Source organism: Mirounga leonina, unplaced genomic scaffold (genome assembly GCF_011800145.1).
Source record: "Mirounga leonina isolate KUSES-001 unplaced genomic scaffold, KU_Mleo_1.0 Mir_172, whole genome shotgun sequence".
Classification (NCBI taxonomy): domain Eukaryota; kingdom Metazoa; phylum Chordata; class Mammalia; order Carnivora; family Phocidae; genus Mirounga; species Mirounga leonina.
The window spans coordinates 7,742,599-7,769,394 of record NW_023270442.1 but is presented as its reverse complement, the minus strand read 5'-3'; positions in this window follow the sequence as shown (position 1 = coordinate 7,769,394).

Below are 26,796 nucleotides of genomic sequence, written 5' to 3'. Positions count from 1 at the left end.
AGGCCCAGGATGGAGCCAATCCTGACCAGCATGCCTTGTCAGCAAACCAAAATTTAGATAACTTTTCATGTCCCTACAAATGCTCTGCTTGACCAGAAAAATGGCATATTCAGTCAGCCAATCCCCAAACACCAGGCCAACTCAGGGCTCTATACTTACTTTCTTACTCAGTTTCTATTTTTCTCTTCCTTGTTCCTTATTCTTTTTTTTTTTTTAAGATTTTATTTATTTATTTGAGAGAGAGAATGAGAGAGAGCACATGAGAGGGGGGAGGGTCAGAGGGAGAAGCAGACTCCCTGCTCAGCAGGGAGCCCGATGTGGGACTCGATCCCGGGACTCCAGGATCATGACCTGAGCCGAAGGCAGTCGCTTAACCAACTGAGCCACCCAGGCGCCCCCCTTGTTCCTTATTCTATAAAAAATCTTGCCTTCTGCCCCATTTTGCAGTCCTCTGGACTCGAGAACAGAAACTGCCTACTTCGTGAAGTGTTAAATGAAGTTTGTTTGCATCACCTAAATGGTCTTCTTTAGTCATTTTTAACAGTTGGTTCTGGGCTTGTCACAATTTATGAAGTACCAGAAAAATAAAGCTTCATTTTTATGTAAGCCAATAAGAATTTAAGGCAGCTCCCCTCAGCTTGCCTCTGCATCATGTAGGATCTAGCAAAAATATAGATCCTGAACCTCCACCCTAAGCCTCCCAGTGGGAATCCTGGGAGGTGGGACCCAGATGGTTCCATTTTAATAAGTTTCTTCAGTGATTCTTGGCCCATAAAATTTGAGATATAATCTTTGTATGGGATGAAGGTATGGGGAAATGAAGGAGTGGCAGGTCAGGAGACGTGAAGGAAGGATTTGAATACAGATAAAAAGACTGAGTTTAGTAGGCCCACGGGCCAGATATTATCGAGAAAGAATTCCTCAACATCCTTCAAAGCCTACCACAGAGTTACCAGCTCTAGTTGATAGCCCTAATAAATGACCCCTAAAATAAACTCCAAAAACCAAGACTTTAATGAAGATAGGATTACACTTAAAAAAAAAAAAAAAAAACAACAAAGCAAAACAAAACAAAACCTACATCCTGTGGAAACTTCCATATGAATAAACCAGGAAATATCAAAGGAAGCAGATTTCATTGAAATTCTTATTATTGGCTTGAATGATTACAAGTTTAACAAAAAACTGAGCATGAATATGAAATATATGACAGGCAGCAGATGTTTTAGTCATTGGAACCCAAATATTGGTTTGGTATTCTTTACCATCTTTTTGAAAGAATCAGACAAGATGGTGAGACTGTATTAGTCAAAAACAAATATACTCAGGGAGAGACACATGAAACATGGGGCTAAATCAGGCTTCTAGGGGCAATGTTGCTGCCCATGCCAAAGATACCTGAAGTCGTTCTGCTAATATGCATTACACCATATTGGCAATCATTTATCAAAGAGGGTGGCTGAAAGAACACACTTCCTTCCACATCAGCTCTGGGCCATGAGGCTGAAGAAGGCCTGTGGACAGGACTGCATTATGACTTCTGTGAGCCCTAAAAGGTTTTGCCCTCACAGTCCCCTTTCTCCATAAAAAAATATAAAAAATTCTATTTTATAACTATGTCACGAGGTAGAGGAATATAACCCAGGCTGAATGCATTCCTATGTGTTATTATTATTATTACTATGTCCATATTGCTTACCTGAAAAGAAACTAAGCATTTCCTGGGCCTCTGAAAGTATCCTGGGCCCTAGCAGAGGAAGTAGCATTGGCTGGAGAGGAAACCACAGAGAGTGTGGACCCAAAGTCACTGACTGAATGTTACTGTTTCCCTGAGTGTTACTGCTCAGGGAAAACAGAAGAAAGATTTTGTTTGTTTGTTTTTTGTTTTTTTTGTTTTGAGAGAGCCAGTGATGGGGGGTGGGAGGAGGTGGGCAGAGGGAGAGGGAGAGAGAAAATCCCAAGCAGGCTCCACGCCCAGCAGAGCCCAGAGCCGGACGCAGGGCACGATCCCACAACCCTGAGATCATGACTTGAGCTGAAATCAAGAGTCAGACGCTCAACCAACTGAACTACCCAGGCGCCCCAGAAGAAAGATTATTTTTAAGAAATGAAGGGAAATAGGGGCGCCTGGGTGGCTCAGTCGTTAAGCGTCTGCCTTCGGCTCAGGTCATGATCCCAGGGTCCTGGGATCGAGCCCCGCATCAGGCTCCCTGCTCTGCAGGAAACCTGCTTCTCCCTCTTCTACTCCCCCTGCTTGTGTTCCCTCTCTCACTGTGTCTCTCTCTGTCAAATAAATAAATAAAATCTTTAAAAAAAAAAAAAGAAATGAAGGGAAATAAACAGTAATGACTAGGTAAAACCAATTCTCTAAGGGCAGGGTTAACACGAGCCCTGATTTGTAGCTTTTGCCAATTTTTATGGTGTAAATACTCTCCCATGGCCAATGTTAAGCTATGAGTGATTTAACGACCAGTTTTAAGAATTCCTGGATATTTATCTATCAGCTCTTGCTAGTCTGTGTGAGCGCACCGTCGTGGAGGACTGTTACCAGGCTTTAGAACATTTTAGCTTTCTGAGTAAACCCACCAAGGCACCCGAAGGTGAGGTAAGCAGGCTTCAAACCCAGTCTCCTGCATGCCTTGATCACAAGGAACCTTCCAGCTTTCCCCCCACCATTGCTAATCATCGCCCAAAAATTACTCCAAAATCACGGACACCGAGAAATGCAAATGAAAGCTTAACCTACTCTGTAGTTATTATCAGAATTCGTCCCTGCCAAAAAAGAAACATCATATTCTATCACATATCTATATGTGAACATCATATTCTTTTCATTTTAATAGGAGTTGGATATTAGAACCAGAAATATCTTGGCCTTGTTCTCTGAAAGCATACAGAGGAAAAAATGTCTGGGAAGGCCTTGAAGTCGAAATTTCTCAACGGGTAATTTGCCACAAGAGCTGCCCACCCTTGTTTCCTGCACTGGCCAAGAGAAATCAGGGCCAATGGCACTTGATGTTGAATAGAAGCAGTCTTCTTGGAGTAACTGTTTGTGTCTGTGTTCTTTCACGCTCATACATTATCCCAAATAAATAAGCCTCTCTTCTCCCAGTGAAGAGCATTTCCAGATGGTCTCTAAAGAATATTAATGATAGAATTTTCAACAAATAATCATGCCCTTGAGGAGGAAAGCTGACCCTTGTTTTGTTTTTTTATAGAAAACACACCATGGTGGGTCAGAGTGTTTTAAGAACAAGAAGTGTGGGTATATATATATATATATATATATATATACACACATATATATGTACATCTATACACACATCTATATATATATGTCGATATATATACACATATATAGAATTTTATATGTACATATATAATCAATATAAAATTTCATATATCATTAATTACATAAAATTATAAAATCATATTAAATATTAATATACAATTACTATTATATATACCACACACAAGAATTATATATATAATTAATATATAGTTATATTACACACACACATACACACATACATATACACACACACGCAATATTCATTTTCTGTGGCTTCTCTAACAAAGTACCAGTATTTACTGACTTAAAACAACACAAATCTGGTATCTCACTTCTGGAGGTCAGAAGTCCAAAACCAATCTCACAAGGAGCCAGCAGGTCTGGTTCCTCCTGGAGGCTCTAGGGAAAAATCTGCCTCCCTGTCTTTCTCAGCCTCTGGTGCTGGCTCATGTGTCCTTCCGTCCATCGCTCAGTCTCTTCTTCCACAATCACATCTGCTACTGAGCCTCCTGCCCCCCTTTTGTAAGGCCTGTGATGGCTACTTTTACGTGTCAGCTTGACTAAGTCACAGGGTGCCCAGATATTTGGTTAAGTACAATTTCTGGTGTGTCTGTGAGGGTGTTTCTGGATGAGATTAGCATTTCAATCCGTAGACTCAGTAAAGCAGACTGCCCTCCCCAAAGTGAGTGGGCCTCATCCAGTCAGCTGAAGGTCTGAATAGAACAACATCTGAGAAAGAGTTCTCTTTGTCGCTCTTCAAACTAGGACAGCAGTTTTCTCCTGACTTTGGACTTAGACTTGAACTGGACGTTACACCATCAGCTTTCCTGGTTCTCAGGCCTGTGAACTCAGCCTAGAACTATATCATTGGCTCTCCTGGGTCTAGACTATTCACTTGCCATTATCACATAAGCCAGTTCTTATGTGATAGATGCAATCTATCACATAAATGTGATAATGAAGAAATGCAAATGAAAGCTTAACCTATTCTGTAGTTATTATCAGTTATTATCAGAGTTCGTCCCTGCCAAAAAAGAAACATCATATTCTATCACATATCTATATGTGAACATCATATTCTTTTATATATATATTATATATATAAAGTGTCTTATATATATTATATTATATATAATATATAAGATGCTTAATTAATATATGGTTGATAATTAATTATAAATATTAATTATATATTAATTAATAACAAATTATAATATATAATATTTATACATTATTTTAATTATTTAATTAATAATTACATATATGTGTGTGTATATATCCTGACTAATAAAAGGACCCTTGTGATTACCCAGATAATCCAGACTAATTTCCTCATCTCGAGATCTTTAACTTAATCACATCTGCAAAATCCCTGTGCCATATAAGATAACATCATTCATCTTAACACACACACACATCCAAACATTAGCAAATAAGTTTCATTTTCCTGTGACTTTTGTGTGTTTAATCTAAGTATTACAATCATAATAGAAACAAAATAGCTTTCAAGTTTCCACAATTAAAAAATAAATTTTGGGGCGCCTGGGTGGCTCAGATGGTTAAGCGTCTGCCTTCGGCTCGGGTCATGATCCCGGAGTCCTGGGATCGAGTCCCGCATCAGGCTCCCCACTCTGTGGGAAGTCTGCTTCTCCCTCTGCCTCTCTCTCTCTCTCTCTCTCATGAATAAATAAATAACATCTTTAAAAAATAAATAAATAAATAAATGTTGTGGGGCTTTAGTAGATCTCTTTAGCTTCTTCTAATTACAGTGAAACATTTATCTAAAATCTCTATAACAAGGGTCTTAAAGGACTTCATCAATATTATCTCAATTTTATTCTTGCAAAATCCAAATGAGACAGAATCGTTGTCAGGTATTTTGTGATAATAAATCCATTGCAAAAGACAAGCTATTGAAATAAAAGAAAGTGATTTATTAAAATGTTCTAAGTATCTCTGATTTACTGATAGCTTTTGACATGGAAGAAAATGAATAGGTATTGGGTGCTAACTTATGGTTTAATTGCAAATATGTAGATTAAATAAGTAATTGTTATTGTCTCCTAACTAAAAAAAATTCCATAGTATAAAATATACACACTATTTTTGTATTTACATCTCATTAGTTTCATGTTTGTATGTCTATTATTTTTAAAGTCCCACTCAAATCATAACAGATCACACCTGCAATGCATGTTTCATGCGATTATAGGATGAAAATTCAATATCAGTTATTATACATTTCAAAGAAAATTAACATCTATCAGTTCATGTAAAAATGGATATTTTCCCACTAAAACTTTGGGCATTTCCCAACTTCTCAATTATTTGCCTGTTCCAATACACTGTAAAGTCCTGGAATCAAGTGACTTCCTCTCATTCCTCTTGGTGTTCTAGAACATTCCTGCCAATGCATACAATGTTGGATGAACTCTGCGGATGCTCTACTACTTTTCTTTAACATTTTCATAGTCTTTTCCAACCAACTCTTAAATAGTAATTGAGATGGGGTTTCGTATATTTTTTATCTCCAATTTGTTTCTATCTACGTGAGATGCCATGGTCAGAAGACTCTCCCCCAAAAGCATGTCCCTCTACTCCCGAGAGAAAGCCACAGCTTCTGCCATGATTATTGAGCATGCATGCGTGTGTGTGTGTGTGTGTATGGCAGGTTTGTGGCTGGACATTTGCATATATTTCCAGAGTCTCATTTTGGAGGTGCTACTGTTTGCTTTAGAGATTAGGGGATTCCCCTTCTAAAAATGGCCAGCTTCCTCTTGGTACGTCCCAGGATGGTCTTGGGCTTGTTTGCCGGGCATCCCCGCCAGGCTGCAGTGCAGGCTTCATCGTACTTCTTCCTCCTGCTCGCTGTGCCAGAGCTCCGTGGGTGGCCTGCTGTCATCACCCTCTGCACTTCTCCCCGTTCGCAAGCCGGGGACGCCACCAACTCAGCCCCTGCGTTGTGTGACCTGGCTGCCGGCAAAGGCAGCAGCTCGACGGTATGTGGTGTCTAGACACCATTTGTTGGAATGGCTCGGTGGGCCAAAGCTGTGTGGCTAGAAGTTTCTCACAGCTGTGTTCAAAGGTTGAAAGAAGAAACTCGTTAGAGGCTCGACAGCCAGGACGAGGTCATCCACCTCTGTACCGTCGTGCTCGTCACAGGGCCGGACACTTAGTCAGCATTCACAAATGTGTGCTGAACTGAAGCAGTTGGAAGCAACATTGATTTTCTGCTGGTACTACAAAATCCAGGGTAGCGTTGGGATGAAGAGCCTGTATGCTGGCGGCAAAAGGGCACTGGGTTCAAATCCCGGCTCCAGCACTTTCCAACTGTGTAACATTAGACAAGTTTTACCACAACCCTGGACCTCATTTTCCTCACCTGTTAAGTGGGGACAATAGTCGTCCCATCGTACTCGGTTGCAGTTATCAGTAGAGCTCATGCTTGGAAAGCTCTTAACAAATCACCAGGCCCCATAGTGAAAGCTCCAGCAATGCTGTATTTTTATCACCACTTTTCATCTACAATCTCCCAACCAGACTATTCCTTCTCAGTCTTACATTATAAGGGAAAAGACAACAAGATACACGAATCTGGAACAACTCCCTCCTTAAAGTCAGGGAGCTTATGGTGACTCACTTTGTTGTCAGAAGCTATTTTACTAAAGGTAGAAAAAAACAAAGTAGGCAATGAAAACAGATACCTTGAAAGGCAATAAATATCAGTTGGAATTTAACATGCCCAAGAAAATGGACATCTGACATTTTTGTGGCCAAGTTGAGAACTAAGCTCCTGGAAGCTGGATGAGCCATGGGGAAATGGCCTTTCACCAGAAAGAGGGTGGCATCTGCAGGGCTGACTCTGTTGAAAGTACCCTGCCAGGCTGAGATGCCCCAAATGCCTGAGGAAGCTGGTGAGGCTTGATGGCAAATACTAGTGAGTTGTCACTGGGTATTGAGGGGACCCACCCTCCTTCCTGCCTGCTCGAAGAGAAGGGCGTCAGTGGGCAGGTGGTGAGCCCTTCCGGGAGTAAGGTCCAGGACCACTCCTCTTTAGCTAAATTAGTTTTACCTTCAGGACTGTAATTTCTTCCCCCCACCCATCCCCACCCCCTACCGCAGCTGTACACACACCTCCATTTTATTTTTTTAAAGGTTTATTTATTTATTTTAGAGAGACAGGGCGCGTGTGAGTGGGGGGAGGGGCAGAGGCAGAGGAAGAGAGAGAGAGAATCTTGAGCTGACTCCACGCTGAGCACCGAACTTGAGGCGGGGCTCCATCTCACCATCCTGAGATCATGACCGGAGTCGAAATCCAGAGTCGAAAGCTCAGCTGAGCCACCCAGGTGCCCTACACCTCCATTTTATTTATTTCTGAACAGTATGCATTAGTTGTATAGCATAATTTACTATGTAGAATGACTGAGGCAATGTCTCTGAATAGAGGTTAAGTAAGCTGTGTTCATTTTAGTCATATTTTACTAGCTGGCACCCACCGTCACCTGCTGAGTCTCCCCCATACCCCAACATATGACTTCTGCAACATCCTATCATGGCACCCTGGTGGATCTGTATACGTACTAAGGATGATTTCACCAGCAGCGGCCATCTCTTCGAATATAGGACAAAAGGAGAAGACAAACTTCACATTATCATTAAATTACGTTTTAAAAATGAACTTCCTTATGTAACCACGAGGTGGCACCTTTAACTCAGAACCAGCTACCACTAAATCTGATAGTAATATTTTACTTTTATGCAGGCATTTTTACTGTTTGGGGAAGGAGTCTAACGCTGAAATAGAAGAGAATGCCGTGTCTTAAAAATCTTAATTTTAAATAAAATCCCATAAACTCTAGTAGAGTGTACTTTCTTAAAACATGAGCTGCTTTAAAAAAATGTTTTAATGGCCAAATTATAAATAATCCTGGGCTACTGAACGTGCCAAGTGACAGATTTATGTGAACCTACATTTTGAAATGAATAGCTTTGTAAAACGTAGCAGTTGTAAATAAAATAACAAACCTGGATTTTCTGTTGCGCTCAACTCCTAAGGAATTTAATTCGTGTGTCTTCTTAAATCTAAGTTTTCATGGTGACATTAATCCAAACTGGTTTTCATTATTTAATTTGTTTGAGGACTGACACCGAAAGGCAAGATACTGCATTTTTTTTTTAAAGATTTTATTTATTTATTTGAGACAGAGAGAATGAGAGAGAGAGAGCATGAGAGGGAGGAGGGTCAGAGGGAGAAGCAGACTCCCTGCCGAGCAGGGAGCCCGATGCAGGACTCGATCCCGGGACTCCAGGATCATGACCTGAGCCGAAGGCAGTCGCTTAACCAGCTGAGCCACCCAGGCGCCCCAAGATACTGCATTTAACACAAATGATAAAACCGCTTCCAAACCAAAGGCCTTTAAAGGGGATTGATTTCACCTGAGTTGCGTTGATGATACGGAAACAAACGATAAGGCGTTTGAAGTGTACCTCAAGCAAGGATAGTGGCTGGCCTATTCCCTTGCCTCTGACAGGAAATGATCAATTTAAGTAAGAGATGCTGGCTTCTTCCATGAAATCCAGCACTAGGCTTTGATCATCTGAGCCAGCACAGTTCCCAGTAACCAGGGCAAGATGACTGTGGCAAAAGCCACATTTTGTGAGCTGGAGCAAATCACGCTTTGTGCCTCTTGATGAAATATAACTAAATCGAATGTCAAAACCATCCTCGGAAGGGCCCCCAGCATCCTAAAGGGACTTTGGGGAACGCCTTCTATTGAATAAATGGCGAGGAGAGGACAAGGGAGAAACACCACTGCCCTAGCTGGGAGAGGGTGTTGGGACATCGTGAAGGGACTCAAAACACCAGTGTTGGGGCTTTCTTTTCTGCTGCATCAGTATATTATCCAGGTGTTGCCTTCCTCTTCTGCTTCAGCAGGATTTTGAATTCTCAGACTTATGAACCCTGTCTTGGGCTGAACACTGCCTCAGACCACAAATGGGCATCACTTCTGCTTGACGACAGAGGTTCAGACTACTGATAGCAAGAGATGCACCCAAAGGAAGGGGTGCTCATCTAACTCTTCAGCACAGAGCTGGGCGGCATGCTCTTAGAAGGAGACTGGGGTGTTGCAGGCTCTGCCATGGTGCCATCTAGTGCTGGCAAAAGTTATTGCAGTTTCTTGATGGTAACTGGTTCCCATGATGAGTGCCTTGGTGCTAGACCCTGGGCTTCCAACTGCTCTCCTATGTTCCCCAGTCTTGGGTCTGAGACAGAAGAATGACCCAGCTTTGTGGGCAGTTGAGAGGACCACGGGCATCTAACAGGAAAGTGAGACGGGGTTTGTGGTGGAAGAGAGCAGATGCATTGTTTAGTTTTTCAAGCTTAGTCTCTTACAAAGGCTTTGTAAAACAGCCAGCTTTATTACCAATTCTCCACCCCTCTGCCACCATTATCATAACAACACGGGTGGAGGGGAGACTTAGGTTTTTGATCCTCTGTATTTTCGAGACTTTCAAATCAGCTGTTGATTGCACCACATCCTCAGAAACATCGCAAGGGCCTAAACTCACCCTGGCAAGCCTCAAGTTGTGCTTCTGGCTTTGGTCATTGGTTCCACGGGAGGGAGTCTTCTCCTAACCTTAAGACAAGCAAACAAGAAGCAACTAAGTGAGATTCTCCCCTTTTCAATATTGGACATACAGCCATCTATATGAATTTCCTAGGGCTACTGTAACAAAGCACCGCAAACAGATGGGTTAAAACAATAGACATTTGCTCTTTCACAGTTATGGAGGCTAGAAGTCCAAAATCAAGGCATCATCAGACCATGTTCCCTCTGAGACTCAGGGCAGAATCCTTCCTAGCCTCTTCCTAACTTCTGGTGTGGCCATCGTGGCTTGTAGCTACGTCGTCCAGTCTCTGCCTCCGTTGTCACATGGTGCTCTCTGTCTCTGTGTCTGTCTTTGATTCAATCTTCCCTCTTCTTAGAAGATATGAGTCATACCAGGTTGGGCCCACCCTATGTTAATTTGCTTACCTCTGCAAAGACCCTATTTCCATATAAGGTCATGTTCACAGGTACAGGATTAGGACTTCAACATATAATTTTAGGGGTCACAATTCAACCTATAAAACCATCCTCATGTTTTGGCTGAGGGATGGCCAGGGCAAAATCAGATTTATTTTTAAACAATGCTCTGGGGCGCCTGGGTGGCTCAGATGGTTAAGCGTCTGCCTTCGGCTCAGGTCATGATCCCAGGGTCCTGGAATCGAGTCCCGCATCGGGCTTCCCGCTCCTTGGGAGCCTGCTTCTCCCTCTGTTTCTCTCTGTCTCTCATGAATAAATAAATAAAATCTTTAAAAAAATAAAAATAAAAAAATAAAATAAAAATAAACAATGCTCTGTAGCATTTATATTGTTTTTCAAAGCATTTTCATTCCAGTTAACCAATTTGGTTCTCTCTAGAGTCCTCTGAGGTACATAAGTCAATACAGTTATCCCACACTTGCCTGCCAAGGAGCCTAAGACATTTAGCAATTTTTCAGACTATCAAGTTAGGAACAAATTAGCTCTCTTTACCACACTCCCCTCCAAAAAACAAACAAACCAAACAAAAAACTTCAGAACAGCTCTATGACTCAAATAACAGTACATAATGTTTCTAGACAATTGTTTCAAAAGTCACATTATGAATTTGGATTTATCAAAGTGATACCTTGGGCAGTTTTGCTAAAAGAGGGAACAGATATGCACGGCTCACTTGAACTCTGCCTTAACATTTGACTTCAGTTTCAGACTATCCTCCCTTGATGCTCAAATTCTAGTAAGACATTTATATAGTTATGACATTTCATATAGGTCCTCGGTGAAGAAGGATGGTCTCAAATAACACTTACAGATAACAGATTATTTTTAAAATACATTCAGATTAGTGTAAGAAATCAAGATTTGCACAAAAATTGAAATGTATGGTGATATCATCAAAAGGAAATGCATTTTTTTGATCTACCATTTTAGTTAGGACTAGGTTGTTGCAAAGCATCAACACAGTTCACTAAAACACATTAAATTAATTAATTCAAAATTGGAAGCACCTCATGTAGATGGCCCAATCATCCATGGAGACAAGACAGCCATAATTTCTTTTTAATTTAATCATCACTAAGGGAGGTTATATTTAACTCTGACTCTAAATTCCACAAAACAAAATCAGAAAATGCTCAAATTGCCCAATAATTAATTATAGCTGATATAGTTAAAACAAATAATTAGTTTCCATCTGATTTATGAACAGCCAAAATCACTTGCTTGGAAGTCAATAACAGAGAAAATTAAAAAGGCAAGAGATAGGTATGCTGGTTTATTTTTAGAAAAATGCACAAGCAATTACTCAATTTCTAAAAGAAATCCATTTGTGTCTTCCCTGTTGGCTAGACTGTGATACAAACAAAGTCCGCAATTAACACTGACTTGTCCAAAGTCTGGGTAGGGGACAGTATTGTAGCAGTGAGTAAGGGTGTGGCCTCGGAGTTAGATGTTCAGCTCAACAATTTACTACTATGAGCAAGTCATTTTATCCTTCTAATCCTTGCCTTTCTCAACTATAAACTGAGAATGAAAATAATAATAGCGCCTAATTGTGGAAGAGAAAATACTATGGGTTTTCCAAACAATTTCATTCTCTGTGGCTACACAGGTAGGCTTCCCAGCTCCTCTTGGATCAAAATGATGCTATTAACTAATTCTGGCCAATGGCTTGTGAGCAGAACAGGTATATGCCATCATTTCCAGTCCGGGCACCTGAATTGTTTACTGGCTGGGCCAGCTGCTTGCAGAAGACCCAGTAGAGGAAGTGGAGTCTCAGGGTAGAGATGGTGGAGATCCCAGTTTGAAGAAACCCAGAATCGCTAGATTCCAGGAATCACCATTTGAAGAATAGGGATTGTAAAATGAGCAAGAAATAAAACTCTTTTTGTTAAGTCACTGAGATTTTGAAGTGCTTGGTTAGGGCAATTCACATACTCAAATAATAGACCACCTCATAAGGTTGTCGTAAGATTGAAAGATGCTAATTGAATTTAAAAAAAGACTTTAAAAAAAAGATTGAAAGATTGAATGATGAGATGGTGATCAGAGTGCCTAGCATCTAGTACACTTTCAATAATTGATGGATATTATTATTATTTAAAGGCCAAAGAAATATATAGGTCCTGTGAAACATGGCCTTGATAATAGTTAAAATATCTTGAGAAAAATATAGATATTGGTTATATATACAGTTTATCCTATAATGCATAAAATTATATTATTTAATGTAGTATAATATCACTCCTTATCTCTTGGCATAGTACCTGGTAGAGCATCAATATTCATTAAGGGTTCAACGAATGAATGGACAGGTACTATGTACCCTATAGAGATTTTTGAAGACTCAAGAATGACAAAGATGCTTAACACTAAGAGGATGAAGGAAACAAAGGTGTTCAATCCATTCAATTAAATGGATCATGTGCTAGTTCTTACATGATATGGTGAATGCATGAGTGTTTGCATGATTATTACCTACCTAACTTATCTATGCTTCCTTATATTCTGTTTTTGGAAAAATATAACATAATGAATGGCTTAATAAAACAAAAATAATATTCAATATAGATGATTCTGATAATACAGAAGATTTGAAAGGGATTTGTCACCAGAGTTTATTAAATGAGCCATCGTAGTGACTAAGTATCCAGATGAAAGACCTAGATATGAAAGTGCTTCTGACACTCAAAAACCACAGGGATAGCTTTTGGCTATAACTGAGGGATTGACAACTGAGAATAACTGAGAATAGAAAACATTGATGGAAGGAAAGAATTGCAGGCGAGGCATGCAATATGGAATATGTTGGCAAGAGTACCAGAACTCCAGTCCCAGACCTGCCACTCGCCATGGGCTTGGGGGCAAATAATCTCTCAGAAGCTCCATTCTCTGGTGCGTAAAATTATGGGATTAGATTAATTGGCTAATTTTACAATGATTCACGGTCATTATTTGTTCAATACCATCATTATAAACATTAATTTTCATTGTGCTATGCATGTGGGAAAAACAATCAGTTAGAAGAGCTCCAGCTGATAGCATGCTAGATAAATCACCTTTTAACTGTGTCATTTTTTTTCTTAATACATAAATAGTTGCTTACCACAGAAGCCAAGTGATGTCAAATAATAAATTGAAAGACAAATGGCAACTAGAATATTTTATTCATACTTAATTGGCCATACACAGTCTGTACATACTCCAAACAAACAAATGCAGAATAGAGCATGTATTCTAATGAACCTTCATAACAATAGAAGCAGCGTGAAAAAAAAAAAAAAATTGACCCAGCGAGAAAAAAGATGATTTGAAGATGTATTTATGGCACACCTATCACTCCAGTTCCTAGGCAACGGGGTCTTGTTCAAACAGAAAGGAAGGTAGATAATTATAGACCACGGTATATTTGGTCTTCCATGCTTAAGGAAGGGTATCTGCAAGAAATAAAAGGATACATGAATCCTAAAGAGTTGTTTCATATGTCTCATTTTAAATGGAATCCCTTGATTGAATCACAGGACCTTTCACGTAAGGTACGGTCTACTGATGGTTTCTTCCCCCAGCCAGACATGGCGTCCCAGCCCCTCCCTCGCCATGCCCCCCCTTGTCTGCATCAGTGGCCTCTGCTCTGCAGTGCTCTGCCTTAGCCGCAGTCGGCAACTATTTTTAGGAGACACTGCTGAGAAGAGGATTAGAGGAAATGGGTAAGGAAAATACGATTTCCTGGCAATTTATTGAAATGAGCCTTTTTTTTCAATCCAGAAAATCCCCTTATATTCCAAAAGAGTTAGCTCCAGATTTTGTCTGGTGTCGTTTTGCTTTCTATAGGTATCAGATGCCACAGTCCAGGAGAAGCACCCAACAAAAGCAGAGCACACAGTTTAGGCCGTGTGGAGACAAATCAGAGCCTGTCTCAGGTCTGTGAGAGCAATGTCAACCAATAATGGCAAAATCGGGAGCTATTCTGGAGCATGTTCAATTTCAAATCAAGTTAATAATTATTAATCTACTTGAAAAATAAAATTTAAGGATTTTGAAAAAATACTGAAAAATAAACTTTAAGAATCCCTCTCTTGACGCATTTAACACGCATTCACAAATACTTATGAAGCATCTTGTCTGGGTCAGATGCTATTTGGGGCACTGAGGAACTGGTGGTGGACAGACCAGACACATCATGAGTCCACATTCAAGGAGCTTCTAACCTGTGGAAGACAGTGGAGAAAAATACTGAACCAACAAATTCATAAGTGATTAACTAAATACAAATTGTGATCACATCCGAGGAAGAAAAAAAAATGCAGCTTCTCTAAAAGCCAGTAACAAGAGAGTATGTTTTGGTCTGTGTGGTCCGAGAGGTGTGAGAAGGGGATTTAAACCAAAGCCTGAAAGATGAAACACCTTCAGCCAGGAGTCAGGAAGGGGAATAGCATTTCATGCAGAGGGAACAGCATGTACTAAGTCTCTGAAGCAAAGAAAATCTTGTCATTTCCAGTAGAAGAAAAAGGACCACCAGGACTACAGAGTATTGATTGAGGGGCATGGGGAGTTGGGGAGTGTGTTTGATATAGGTTGAGATCGAAATGCTATTGGCTGGGCATGCAACTCTTGCTAAGCTCTTCATATTTCATTCCAAGTGCAGTGAAAAGCCAACATAGGGTTTACATAAGCCAGTGATATGGTCTATTTTACTGTGAAAAGAATGGACTGGGGAGTTAAGAATGAAAGCAGAGATACAAGTTGGAAGACTCCATGGCAATAGTCCAGGGGGAAATATGCTGTGTCATTCAAGGTCTAATCAGAAAAGCAGAATCTACTCAAAGTATCTTAAAACGAAGGAATTCAATGCAAGGAATTGGTTTTTCTTATAATAGAATTGATGAGAAACAAAACAGGAGATGACAGTGAGACACTTCATGGATAAACAATCTCAAGAAACCACTACCACCCCAAGGCTGGAGGGTCAGCGGGAGGAGATGATATTAGCAGAATCCAAGGCTGCGTCCTCGGGTGGAAGCAGGAACCACAGTGGACCAGTTCAGAAGGAGCTGAAGCCAGGAAGGGGATGAGGCGATTTCCGGGGATGGTGCCCAAGACAAGAGGCACTTTCTCCCACTGTTACTCACCCCGAAGTGCTTCCCATTGACAACATCCAGCTGGAAGCCAGCTTATGCTGGAGCCTGGGAAATTCAGACCACAGGAAGCAGCCACCTTCAATGGAGAACAGAACAATGAAAGGACAAACAGACCAGGAACCAGTACATATGCTTTGAAGATAGAATCTAGAACAACTCTAAGATTAAGTATAGAAAGAAGCAGAAACAGAGTTAAGAAAGACCCTCATGTCTCTGGCTTAAACAACGAGGCAGATGGTGATAACATTGACTTACATATGACAGAGAAAGAGAAGTAATTTACAATGGCTAAGGGTCCAATTTTTGATATGTCAGATTTGACAAGCCAATGAAACATCTAAATGGAGAAGTCAAATAGGATTGAAAAGAGAAAACTGGTTAGAGAGAAGACAGTCAGTGATAGACGTGAATTCAGAACAGCACTGATACCTTTGTAAGGGGAATGAATTTGGATTTGGACGGTATATGGAAGATTTGTCTCTACCAAATTATTTTGCTTGGGGAGGGTATGTGTTGTGGTGAGTGCTGTGTATTGTGTAAGACTGATGAATCACAGACCTGTACCCCTGAAACAAATAATACATTATATGTTAATAATAATTAAAAAAATCTTAAAGCAAGATGGTAGCCACACTTGTGAGAGAACAGCTTAAGGTATATAGCTGTCAGATCACCATGTTGTACACCTAAAACTAATGTAACATTGTGCACCAACTCTACTTCAATGAAAAAGTAATTAAAAAGAAGTTAGGGAGAAAATTTTCCAAAATATTGAGACTTTAAAACATTAAGTGGGAAATCCATTATATCATCCTCTATACTTTTCTTATTGCCTAACATATGTACGACTAGCAACAAAGAAAGACTAAACGGGACAAAGGAGTAGAGATGGTGGGCGTAGACAACCCTTGGATCGTGTTTGGCTATAAAGGAGTGAAGAGAATTTGCATCATGAAGATAGGTAGGCATCAAAGAGAGGTTTGTTTGCTTTTAGTTGAGTTTTGGTTTTTTACTATCAATGATACCACAGGGTATTTCTCTGCTGAAGGAAATTATTTTGTAGAGAGGGAGATTTAAGGATGCCCAGTCAAGACATGATAAAGCAAGGGATGTGGTCCTTGAGGATGTAAGAAGGGCTGGGACCCAGAGCACATGTGAAGGAGTAGCCTTTATAGGAGAGAAACTAAATTATTTAACCCGAGTAGGCCCCAGTAATAATCACTTACATCTATAAAGGTATCTTGGCAACTCGGGTCGAAAATAAAAGATTCAAAATCAGTGGTTTTAATACAAAGTGGAAACACGAGAACTATTTTCCTATTCTAAAACTAGATCTTATTTTAAATGTTTTTCACTAGAACATGGAATTGGGGGAGTGTGTGCAGGTTTATGTACTGATTTCTTTCTTTCATAAAACCAGTCTTAAGTAGATAACTTCATTGTATCGTTGGTTTGATTACCCTGAAGGCACAGACAGGAGTACTTAGAATTTCATTACTGTGAAATGTCAGCATACACAGGATAACAGAAAATGAGACCTAAAAGAAGATCCTAAGTAATTTTCTGCTTTGTTTCTTTCCCTCAAAAGAGGAGTAAACACCATGTCTCTCTCAATGTTAAACCACAGTCTACAATGTAAGATGGTCAGTAGGATGGGAAAGACACCATCTTGCCATGATTCTCTGCAAAACCCACTGGATGACCTTTCTCCCCAGAGACAGTTCAATAATTTTCATCCCATTGTTTATTAGGTAGGAGTGTATTCTCCCTAGTAATCATAGTTTTATTTCATGTAAACCGGTTCTCTAACTTCCTTTGCTCATTTCACAGCTCAGTTGCACCTTTGCAAGAACAAACATGTTGAAGTTGAGCAGAAAAGGTAATTAAAATTGAATCCTTTTATACTGGAATCAATTTTGCTATAGGTTAAATATGTTGAGGAGAGGTTTGCATGGATGGAGTTTGCAGCTTTTAGTAAAATGATGTCATTTCTGTTTCCTGTATATCCAGTAATGGACAATGCCCGTTCCCCTCTCTCCCAGTATTGAAAGGGAAGTTTCAAAACAACAGATGATAAAGGTCAACTAGCAGATAGAGAGTAGGGCCAGAAATTATACAACATTTCTATAACATCCATGTGTGGTAGGCAAAACAATGGTCCCCAGAGAGGTCCACATCACATTGCCCAGCCTAAGGCGTATGTTGCCTTGCATAGAAAAAGGAACACCGCAGATGTGGTTAGGATCTTAAAATGGGGAAAGTAGCCAGAATTGTCTGGGTGAGCCCAGTGTAACCACAAGGGCCAATCGGGACAATAGTGAGGCAAGAAAGTCAAATTCAGAGGAGTTGTAATGCCAATGATAGGCGGGGCCATGAGCCAAGGAATAGGGGCAGCCTCTTGGGGCTAGAGAAGGCAAGGAAAAAGATTCCCCACCCCGACCCACAGCCTCCAAAAGGAACACAGCCCTATGACCCATTTCAGACTTCTGACCTCCAGGGCTGTAAGATAATAGATTTGTATTGTTTGAACCACCACATTTGATTCATTTGTTAAGGCAGCAGTGGGAAACTAATAGAACATACAAAAAGTTCTTAACGCAATGCCAGCCACATAGTATTATTTTCATTATTATTACCATTTAATATTTTTCTCATTCTACTTTGGTCTTGCTTTATATATTTTGTTAACTTGCCATTTGTTAAATTCTAGATATTGTGTGGAAATAAACTTTCTATTCTATTGGTATCATTTTCAGCTATGGAATCTAAAAAGAACAAAAACAAAAACAAATAAACAAAAATCCCAGGACACTCTATCCTGTTTTAGAAATTATTAGAAACAGAAAGCAACTGCACTGTTTTGATGATTGCCCTTATGTTGGAAGCAACGGTTTTACTAACCAACTAAAAAAATGTTAAATTATTGTATCCATTTATATAGAAAGTTGGATTGCTAATTTTGTGATGCATTTGGAAGCATGGGGGGTATTGTACTTCTCAGGGGCTGAGCTGGTGATATGCATAGGAATTCCTCCTTCCTTTCCTTTTGACCACTAAAAATACCTGGATGCTGTAATGAATTTTTGTTTAAATAGAAACTATCCCAGGCTTTCTCTTTCACCATTTTTTTTTTTGAACAGTGCTAACTGAAACTCGCATTGTAAAAATTGTAATATCACCTTTTTAATTGTGACAGCCTATTCAGAACATGATACCTACCCTTTCCATGGAGTCTTCCTAACATTTTCAACTTGAAGTAAATCCACGGAGAAAAACTGAAACTAGTCCCATAAAAGAGAATTTAGCTTTGAAATTGGCCAGGTCATCTCTCAGATATGGTTTTTTCAATCCATACTGTCCATTTCCTGATCAATTTAAGCCACAGGGGCTTATCATGTCACACTGATTCTCCACCTACGTCAGAATGTCCTGACTGTCCTACATGAAACTCTGGATATAAAAACATGGGGTTTGGAAAATCCCTAAGAACCTTCTCTATCGATGATCAAGTTTGTACAGCAACACCTAGAACAATCAAACCAAATTTACTCCAGTGGTGAAGAGATGAAAACTTTGTGCAGCTAAACGTTGCATATAATAAACTTTGAAACAGTTTCCCAGGAAGAGACTGCAACTCATCGGAAAGATGCATTCTCAGCTGCATTTATCTATCAGGCTCCTTTTTCTTTCTCCCTATATGTGTATACTGCTTATATTGAGAAAAGAAAACCCGTTTTTTTGTGAATATAAAACAAGGCGTGCAATAAAATATTCATAATGCCAAACTTGCAGGCTACAATATGTGCACTTTCTAGACTACCGAATATAATGAAGACTCCAATTAGAACTGAGTTTGGCTCCTTTTTATCCATTCATATTTTACATTACCTGTGTGTGTGCCTGCTATATATAGCTGCCCTTTCTTCATGTAACCTTCAGCTGTCTTGGAAGAATTTTAAAACTCCCTTTGCAAATTCTTATAGCCTGTTAGTATTAAATAAGTCCTCACTGACATTTACAAGTCATACCATTTACAAGAGTGCACTGTGATCTTCGTGTTTATTCCCCATTCATTACAATAAACTGTGACGTTTAATGCTCTATTGATTATGGTTGCAGTAACAAGTGACACTTTCAATGAGTGATTTTCTTCTCTAGGCTTCATCCTGGATGCACATTACACAGATATATTCTATGTTTTAAAAAATGTTGCCTTGCATGCAATAATAAACTTAAGCAAGCCACTTTCTGCCATTTATGAAAAAGTGTAACAGTGCAAATAATATTATTAATATGGAGATGTAAAATAGATTGTTTTTCCAATGACACCAGTTTTATCGTGGTTAAGACATTTCCCCCCTAGTGTTGAAATCATTAAAAGTTTATCATTTTTTACTTGGTGAATCTATAAGTCGAAAGTTGATATACACTCTCTATTTATATGCCGGGTATATGAGCTGTGGGGGTGGATATTCTGTGTTGAGTTTTAAATAACTCTTTGCAGCAGGGAATGAAGGGGAAAAGAAACAGAAATATTTTCATGCTAATTTAGAAGTTTGGAAATTGGATATATGTCCTTTAACTATAAGTTTTTTATAGTTATCTTTTGCTAGAAGGTTATGTCCTTATTTTCATAATAGAAGGGGGAAAGAGGTCCTTATACAAATAAAAGTCTTTTTGACTTTTTGTGTTCACGTTTAATTAAATTTAAAATTCCCAAGAAATAACTAAAGCCATATCTACATGCACAACTCATGCACCCATGGTTGTTGCCCAGTCATTCAAAAAGAAACTGAGTCAAATAATTCTTTTAAAATGTTTCCTCATTTTTAGTATATTTGTTTTTCTTTTTTTTTTTTAAGATTTTATTTATTTATTTGAGAGAGAGAGAATGAAAGAGAGCACATGGGGGGGGCGGTCAGAGGGAGAAGCAGACCCCCTGCTGAGCAGGGAGCCCGATGCGGGACTTGATCCAGGGACTCCAGGATCATGACCTGAGCTGAAGGCAGTCGCTTAACCAACTGAGCCACCCAGGCGCCCTATTTGTTTTTCTTTTTGACTGGATCATCATAAAAATTCACGGATGGTCCTAAACTGAAAAGCAATTTATTTATTTTATTTTTTTTAAACAATCCTATGAAAGAGTTATTTTTTTTTAAAGATTTTATTTATTTATTTGACAGAGAGAGAGATAGCGAGAGCAGGAACACAAGTAGGGGGAGTGGGAGAGGGAGAAGCAGGCTTCCCGCCGAGCAGGGAGCCCGATGTGGGGACTCGATCCCAGGACCCTGGGATCATGACCTGAGCCGAAGGCAGACGCTTAACGACTGAGCCACCCAGGCACCCAACTGAAAAGCTATTTAGATGCAGCTTTCTTGACATCAGGATGCTCCCTTTGTTCCCCCAAATCCTTACTACCTGGCACCTTAGACCTTAAATATTATCATTCTCTTTAAAAATTTTTATTTTTCAAATAATTGTTCCAGGAGAAAACGCAAGCACTACCGTGAAGGTTGGCAGATAAGGCCTTACCAGATATTTACTCTTCAGCTAATGATTCATTATTTCCTTTTCTAACTTGACAGCTTACTGAGAGCAGCTTCCTGCAGACTAGGGCCTCTGGAGAGCAGCAAGAAGCACGCAGCTTAAGAGCCCCATCCATGGATGCCAGATATTAGAGGACTGTCAACATGAGGGCTCGGAATCGCCAGCAAATTTGGATATCCATTGCCAGAAGCCAGCATATGGATAAATACTTGACACAGTAAGAAAAAGATGAGGAAGATGATCAAAGAAAGCGTTGGAGGTGGAGGTCAGTGTGAACACATCCCATCGGCAGACATCCCATACTTCACGGTTAGTCCTTGTGCTAGTGTCGGAAACAGGAGAGCTGAGTGCCACAGGCTAAGAAATGAGTAAAGGGGAAAAAGTCATTATGTCACAGATACAAGGCAATGACTATGTCGGAAGAAAAGGTTTAATGATGTGGTTAATCTGAATTGCTCTTGTTCTACCTTTTCCACCCACCACCTCTAAATCATCCCAACAAATCCAAGCCAAGTTTATACTGCCCATCACTAACGTCCTGGTGTCCTTGATTTGGAGGCTGCAAGTAACATACAGGAATATAGAAGTGTCCTTAAGACTCTTTTTGAGTGAATTATGATCCAAAATAGGCTAGGTTCTGACTTTAGAATTCACTCAATTTTCCTATTTAAATGCAAAGTTCCTGTGTTGCTTATAAAATGAACAATGTGAAAAACAGTTGCTTATAATCGTTTTGTTTTTTTTTTTTAAGGAAAATTATCAATCAGTATATGTTCTTTGTCATCCTATGGCTCTCTGAGATGATATGAATATATTCATAGAATCGGTGTGCATGTGAATCTGACTCCAGAAGGGGATTGAATAAATACATTTTCAGAAACCAAACCACATAATGGAAAATTAGATCTGCTCTATACCTTATGAATGTCTGTCATAACTATGTATTTCATCATTTCTTCAATCTGTTTTAAGTAGGGTGGTGCCTATGGACAACGATACTCTGCATTTGTTCAACCAAACATGTACTGAATGCACAATAGACACCAGGAATTGTTGTGGGTACTGTATACAACAGCAAGCCAGACACACAATTCCTGACTGCAAAGAGATTCTAGTCCAGTGGGACATCAATACAGTCAAGGGCACAGCATCAACTAGGCATGGAGCCTCACTGGAAGAAAGCAAGCGAACCACAGGCTGAAAAAATGAACAGAAATTAGCTGAACTAGTCAACTGTAGCTAATGACAAAGACATTTGGAAAACCCACACCCCTTTAGAAGAAGAGGTAAGAAGTAAAATTTCATCCGATGAGAGTTTTGGTTAATAATGTTCCCATCAAATTATCAGTTTTAATTTCTTTTTTTTTTAAAGATTTTATTTATTTATTTGACAGAGAGAGACACAGCGAGAGCAGGAACACAAGCAGGGGGAGTGGGAGAGGGAGAAGCAGGCTTTCCACTGAGCAGGGAACTCGATGCGGGGCTCGATCCCAGGACCCTGGGATCATGACCTGAGCTGAAGGCAGACGCTTAACGACTGAGCCACCCAGGCACCCCCAGTTTTAATTTCTAACCAGAAATCTCATATCATAAAGACAGACATATAAAACATCCCATTATTTGAATTATGATTTGCTATTGTTTGGAAGGATGTGCTTTTTCTAGAAACATGAGTTTGTTCAAGAAATATTCATTGAGGCCACACTTTCTATCATGGATAAAATGCTGAGGAGGATAGAGAGGACGCCCAACTCTAGTGGACATGTGTCGGGTATTTTGACTACCAAACAAGTGAACGTCTTTCTTTCTTTGAAGAATTCTCCATTTTTTTGAGTCTTGGTATGGCATACAGACTATCTCCCCCTAGAAGCGCTGAGACCGTTCAGTGTGTTCCAGCCTCCCTTGCAGCTAGCCATAGGCATCCAAGTTCGGCTCTGCCAGTTGGAGCTAATAAAGTAAAAAGAAAGCAGAGGGAGGTGCCATTTCTCTTTGGGAATGGCAGCAGCAGCAGTGGGTATAGAATTGGACTCCATGCAGAAATAAAAGCTGCTCAGTGGCTGCACTCTTAACAGTATCATCCAGTGCCCAGTGACAAATGGGGTAGTTTCTCAGAAGAGTAGCCAAGTTTAAGGGAACTTGAGCCTGGCTTTCCAACTCAGTGATTGAATTTGGTGAGTGACTCCAAATCTTTGTAATAAATGTGTTCTGTTTTTATTTTTGGTTTGCTTTTTCTGACCCAGTAGGCTTCTGTTGCTTCCAACAAAGAACCACAAAGGACAGACCAACTTCAGAGCCAACCAGCCATCAGGAAGAGCAACAATTAGAACAAAGAACATAGCAAGACCTACAGGACTCACCAGCTTTCAGCATGTGATTTCTCAAAAGCATTTCACTATAAAACTAAAAAACTAAGAAAGTTCCTTCATTTTGACTTCAAGCTCTCTCTATTAAATATTTGTATCAGTCTGCTCAGGCTGCAATAATAAAATGCCATAGACTGGGAGGCATATACAGCAGACATTTATTTCTCACAGTTCTGGAGGCTGGGAAGTCCAAGATCAAGGTGCTGTCAGACTGGATTCCTGGCTTTGTGGCTTGTAGACAGGCTGCCTTCTCATTGTGTCATCACATGGCAAGGAGATATGTCTCTCTTTCTGTTCTTATAAAGCCACTAATCCCAGCAGGGGAGTCCCAAACTCATAACCTCATCTAATTCTGATCACCTCCTAAGGGCCCCATCCCCAAATATCATCCTTTAGATAAGAGATGAAGCTTCAACATATGAATTGTGAGGGGGGGCACAATTTAGTCCATAGCAATGCTATATTTATACATATTTTTTAGTCTTGAATGATGAATATGACATGTCTTCATCAAGCTGTCTAATTCACTGTGGGCCCTTTCTCCATCAGGGAGTCTTCAGGTTGTGCCCTTGATGAAAAACCACACAACAGCTCCCAGGATCTGCAGTCAACTCTAAATCTTCCTATTTTTACTCAAATAAACCTCTTCCCCATATCAGCTACATCTGCAGCAGCCCTGATGCTGCCCTTCACCCACAGAAAGTGACACCCATGACATTTCTTGAAACTGTCCACACAGCACTCTTTTATGGTAATGCACTTGTATTGCTCGTGTGGCTCTCCTGAGATTATTCTCCCAGCTCTATGCTGCAGGGAGTCTAGTTGACCAAGGGTCCCAGCTATTGTGAGTCCATCACATGTTTGCACTTAACACTTCCCACCAGCTGCTCCCAGCAAATGACTGAGCACAACAGCTTTGCTGAGGCAGGCCCTTTTCCAGTAAACAAGAGACTCTTCTGATGATGAGTTTGTTTCAAGGACTCTGTAGAACTCTGTGTAGTCTACGAAGTTTCCATACAAATTCCCTCTTCCTCCTGTCTCTCCTTCATTGGGGGTCAGACCTGCATTTGATTGGACAGCTCTCCCAGCCTCTCCCTGTTTCTTCCCCATCTTCTCCCACTAGCATTTCCTCTAGTACATTCGTGCACCTTTAATCCCTTCTTGGTGTCTGCTTCTAAGAAGACCCCAACCAATATACCCTGTTTCGTAATGCCATTGTTCAAGGTGCTGGCTATCATCACCCACACATTTCATTTAGTTAGACCGGAAAACCAACTAGGATTGGGTTGTTTCTCATTTCAGGTTGAATAGTCCCTGCCCCTGCTTGCCATATCTTCCCAAATGTTTGTCTGAAAATCCTATCTGTAAGCTCACCAATACACCTACCCACCCTACTCTTATAAATCAAAACAGAATAAAGGTATGAAATATTTTAAGTCACCATGTTTTATGTCATCCTATTTTAAGTTAAATACATTTAAAATGAAATATATTTAAGTCAGGTATCATTATCCTTGTAGGCTGCCCCAGCTCTGAATACTGTGCCTCTAGAATTGTGCCCTGAGCCCAAGCTCCCTCCCCAGTGTCATTCTGATGGCAAGACACTATGCAGAAATGCACCATATCCCCCAATCACAGTGTGCATACACTTGGTCTCTCCATTGTAGAGAACTAAGCTTCTGGTTTAATCTTCATTCCAAATCTCTTTTCCAATAATGTTTAGTCCCAGCATTTCCTCAAGAAGGCTGAACCCATTGTTTTTCTTTCCAGACTTTCCCTAAATCCATGGCTCTGCTTCCAAAAAAGATGAGGTCCTTCAACCCTCAGAGAAACCTTTCAGATATAACTGTCTATGTGATCTTCTACTTGACCTTGTGTTAAACACTGCCTAATAAAACAGTGGTCAGAGCTGTAACATTAGAGATCAGTTTTAATTTGTCAGGCAGATCTACCTCTCTCTGGTGGGCTAATCTATGCCTCAGACTTGCCCAGCTCTAGTAAATAATGAAAATGTTAGGTCCTTCTCTTCCTTCTACCTGCTTTAGCAATACCTCATGGACAAATTCTAATATATAAAATAGGAAAATGGAGTAAAGAAGCCAACTTTCTCTCTGTAAAATCTTTCTTCTTAAAATAAGTGGTAAACTCAATATCAGACAGAACAAAATATTTGAGACATAAACTGGTAGTTCATAGAAGCCAATAATAAGAATATAAAGGAATACTACCCACAGTATTTTCATTCAAAAAGCCCGAGAATAGACAAATTCATAGTAACAATTTTGGAATAAGCAGTTTCAGATTTCAAGTTCAATAAATGAATCACTAAGTATCTCTTTAGTACCAGTCTGATTGTATGTTCAAAAGGTGTGAGGCCCCAGAAATATAAAGCATGATGCTGCCTCCAAGGCACTTATAATCTCCTTGGAGAAAAAAAGTCCTACACTAAGGAAAAATTGAAGAACAACACAAGATAATTCAATAATGACATACATTTTGTATATCATAGGTAGCTTTCTGGATGCAATAGTGTTCTGAAAAGGTCCCACGGAGAAAAAACTTGAGACTAAATCTTGATGAGGTCAAATTTAATGAGATGAACACAAGAGTGGGAAAGAGACATTCTATGCAGAGAATAGAGTTTGGCTTCTAGTCATTGGCAACTACAGAAACTACGAGAACACGTGGACACTTCAAGCTCAGAGCATCTGGGTGGCGGTGCCCGAGGGCATGGAGGTGCTTCAGGTTTGCAGTGCTCAGCACAAAACATTCAAGTGCTGCCCTAGAGGCAGTGAGAGGTTCTCCTGGGCACTAGTCTGGGGTCCAGAGCCAGCTGCATGGGGGCAGAGTTTGCAGATGTTGAAAGCTGACTGACTAACCTCTGAGAAATCATCCCTTTGGGAATTTTCCTTTCTCCAAACATCTGTAACTTCATCTTGTCATCCTGCCCCCTCCCAACTGTACTATGGATGGAGATTCATGAAGTCCCTGTGTTCCATGTTTGTTTATCAGCCAGACTGGCCTCAGCCAGGGAGCCTGCACCTGGGAAAGCTCTCTCTGGCCCGTCTCATCTCACTGTTGCTTATCACATGCTCTGCCTTGATATGAGCAGTCAGCCGTAGCCGGGTGAACCTATGACTATAGACAGACAATGCCAAGAGCTCTGAATTATGATTTGGGTTCCTTTTATCAACTCGTCTTTATAAACATAGAAAGAAAAGAATATTACTAATTTTAAAAGCCAATTCAAATGCAAGTTCGAGTTGAGCATTGCCAACATTTTATTATAGTCCTGAAATAACCAGAAACCAGTATCCCACTAAACTGGTGTTCTACCAAGAGTTATCTTGCTAGGTCATATATGACCTGAG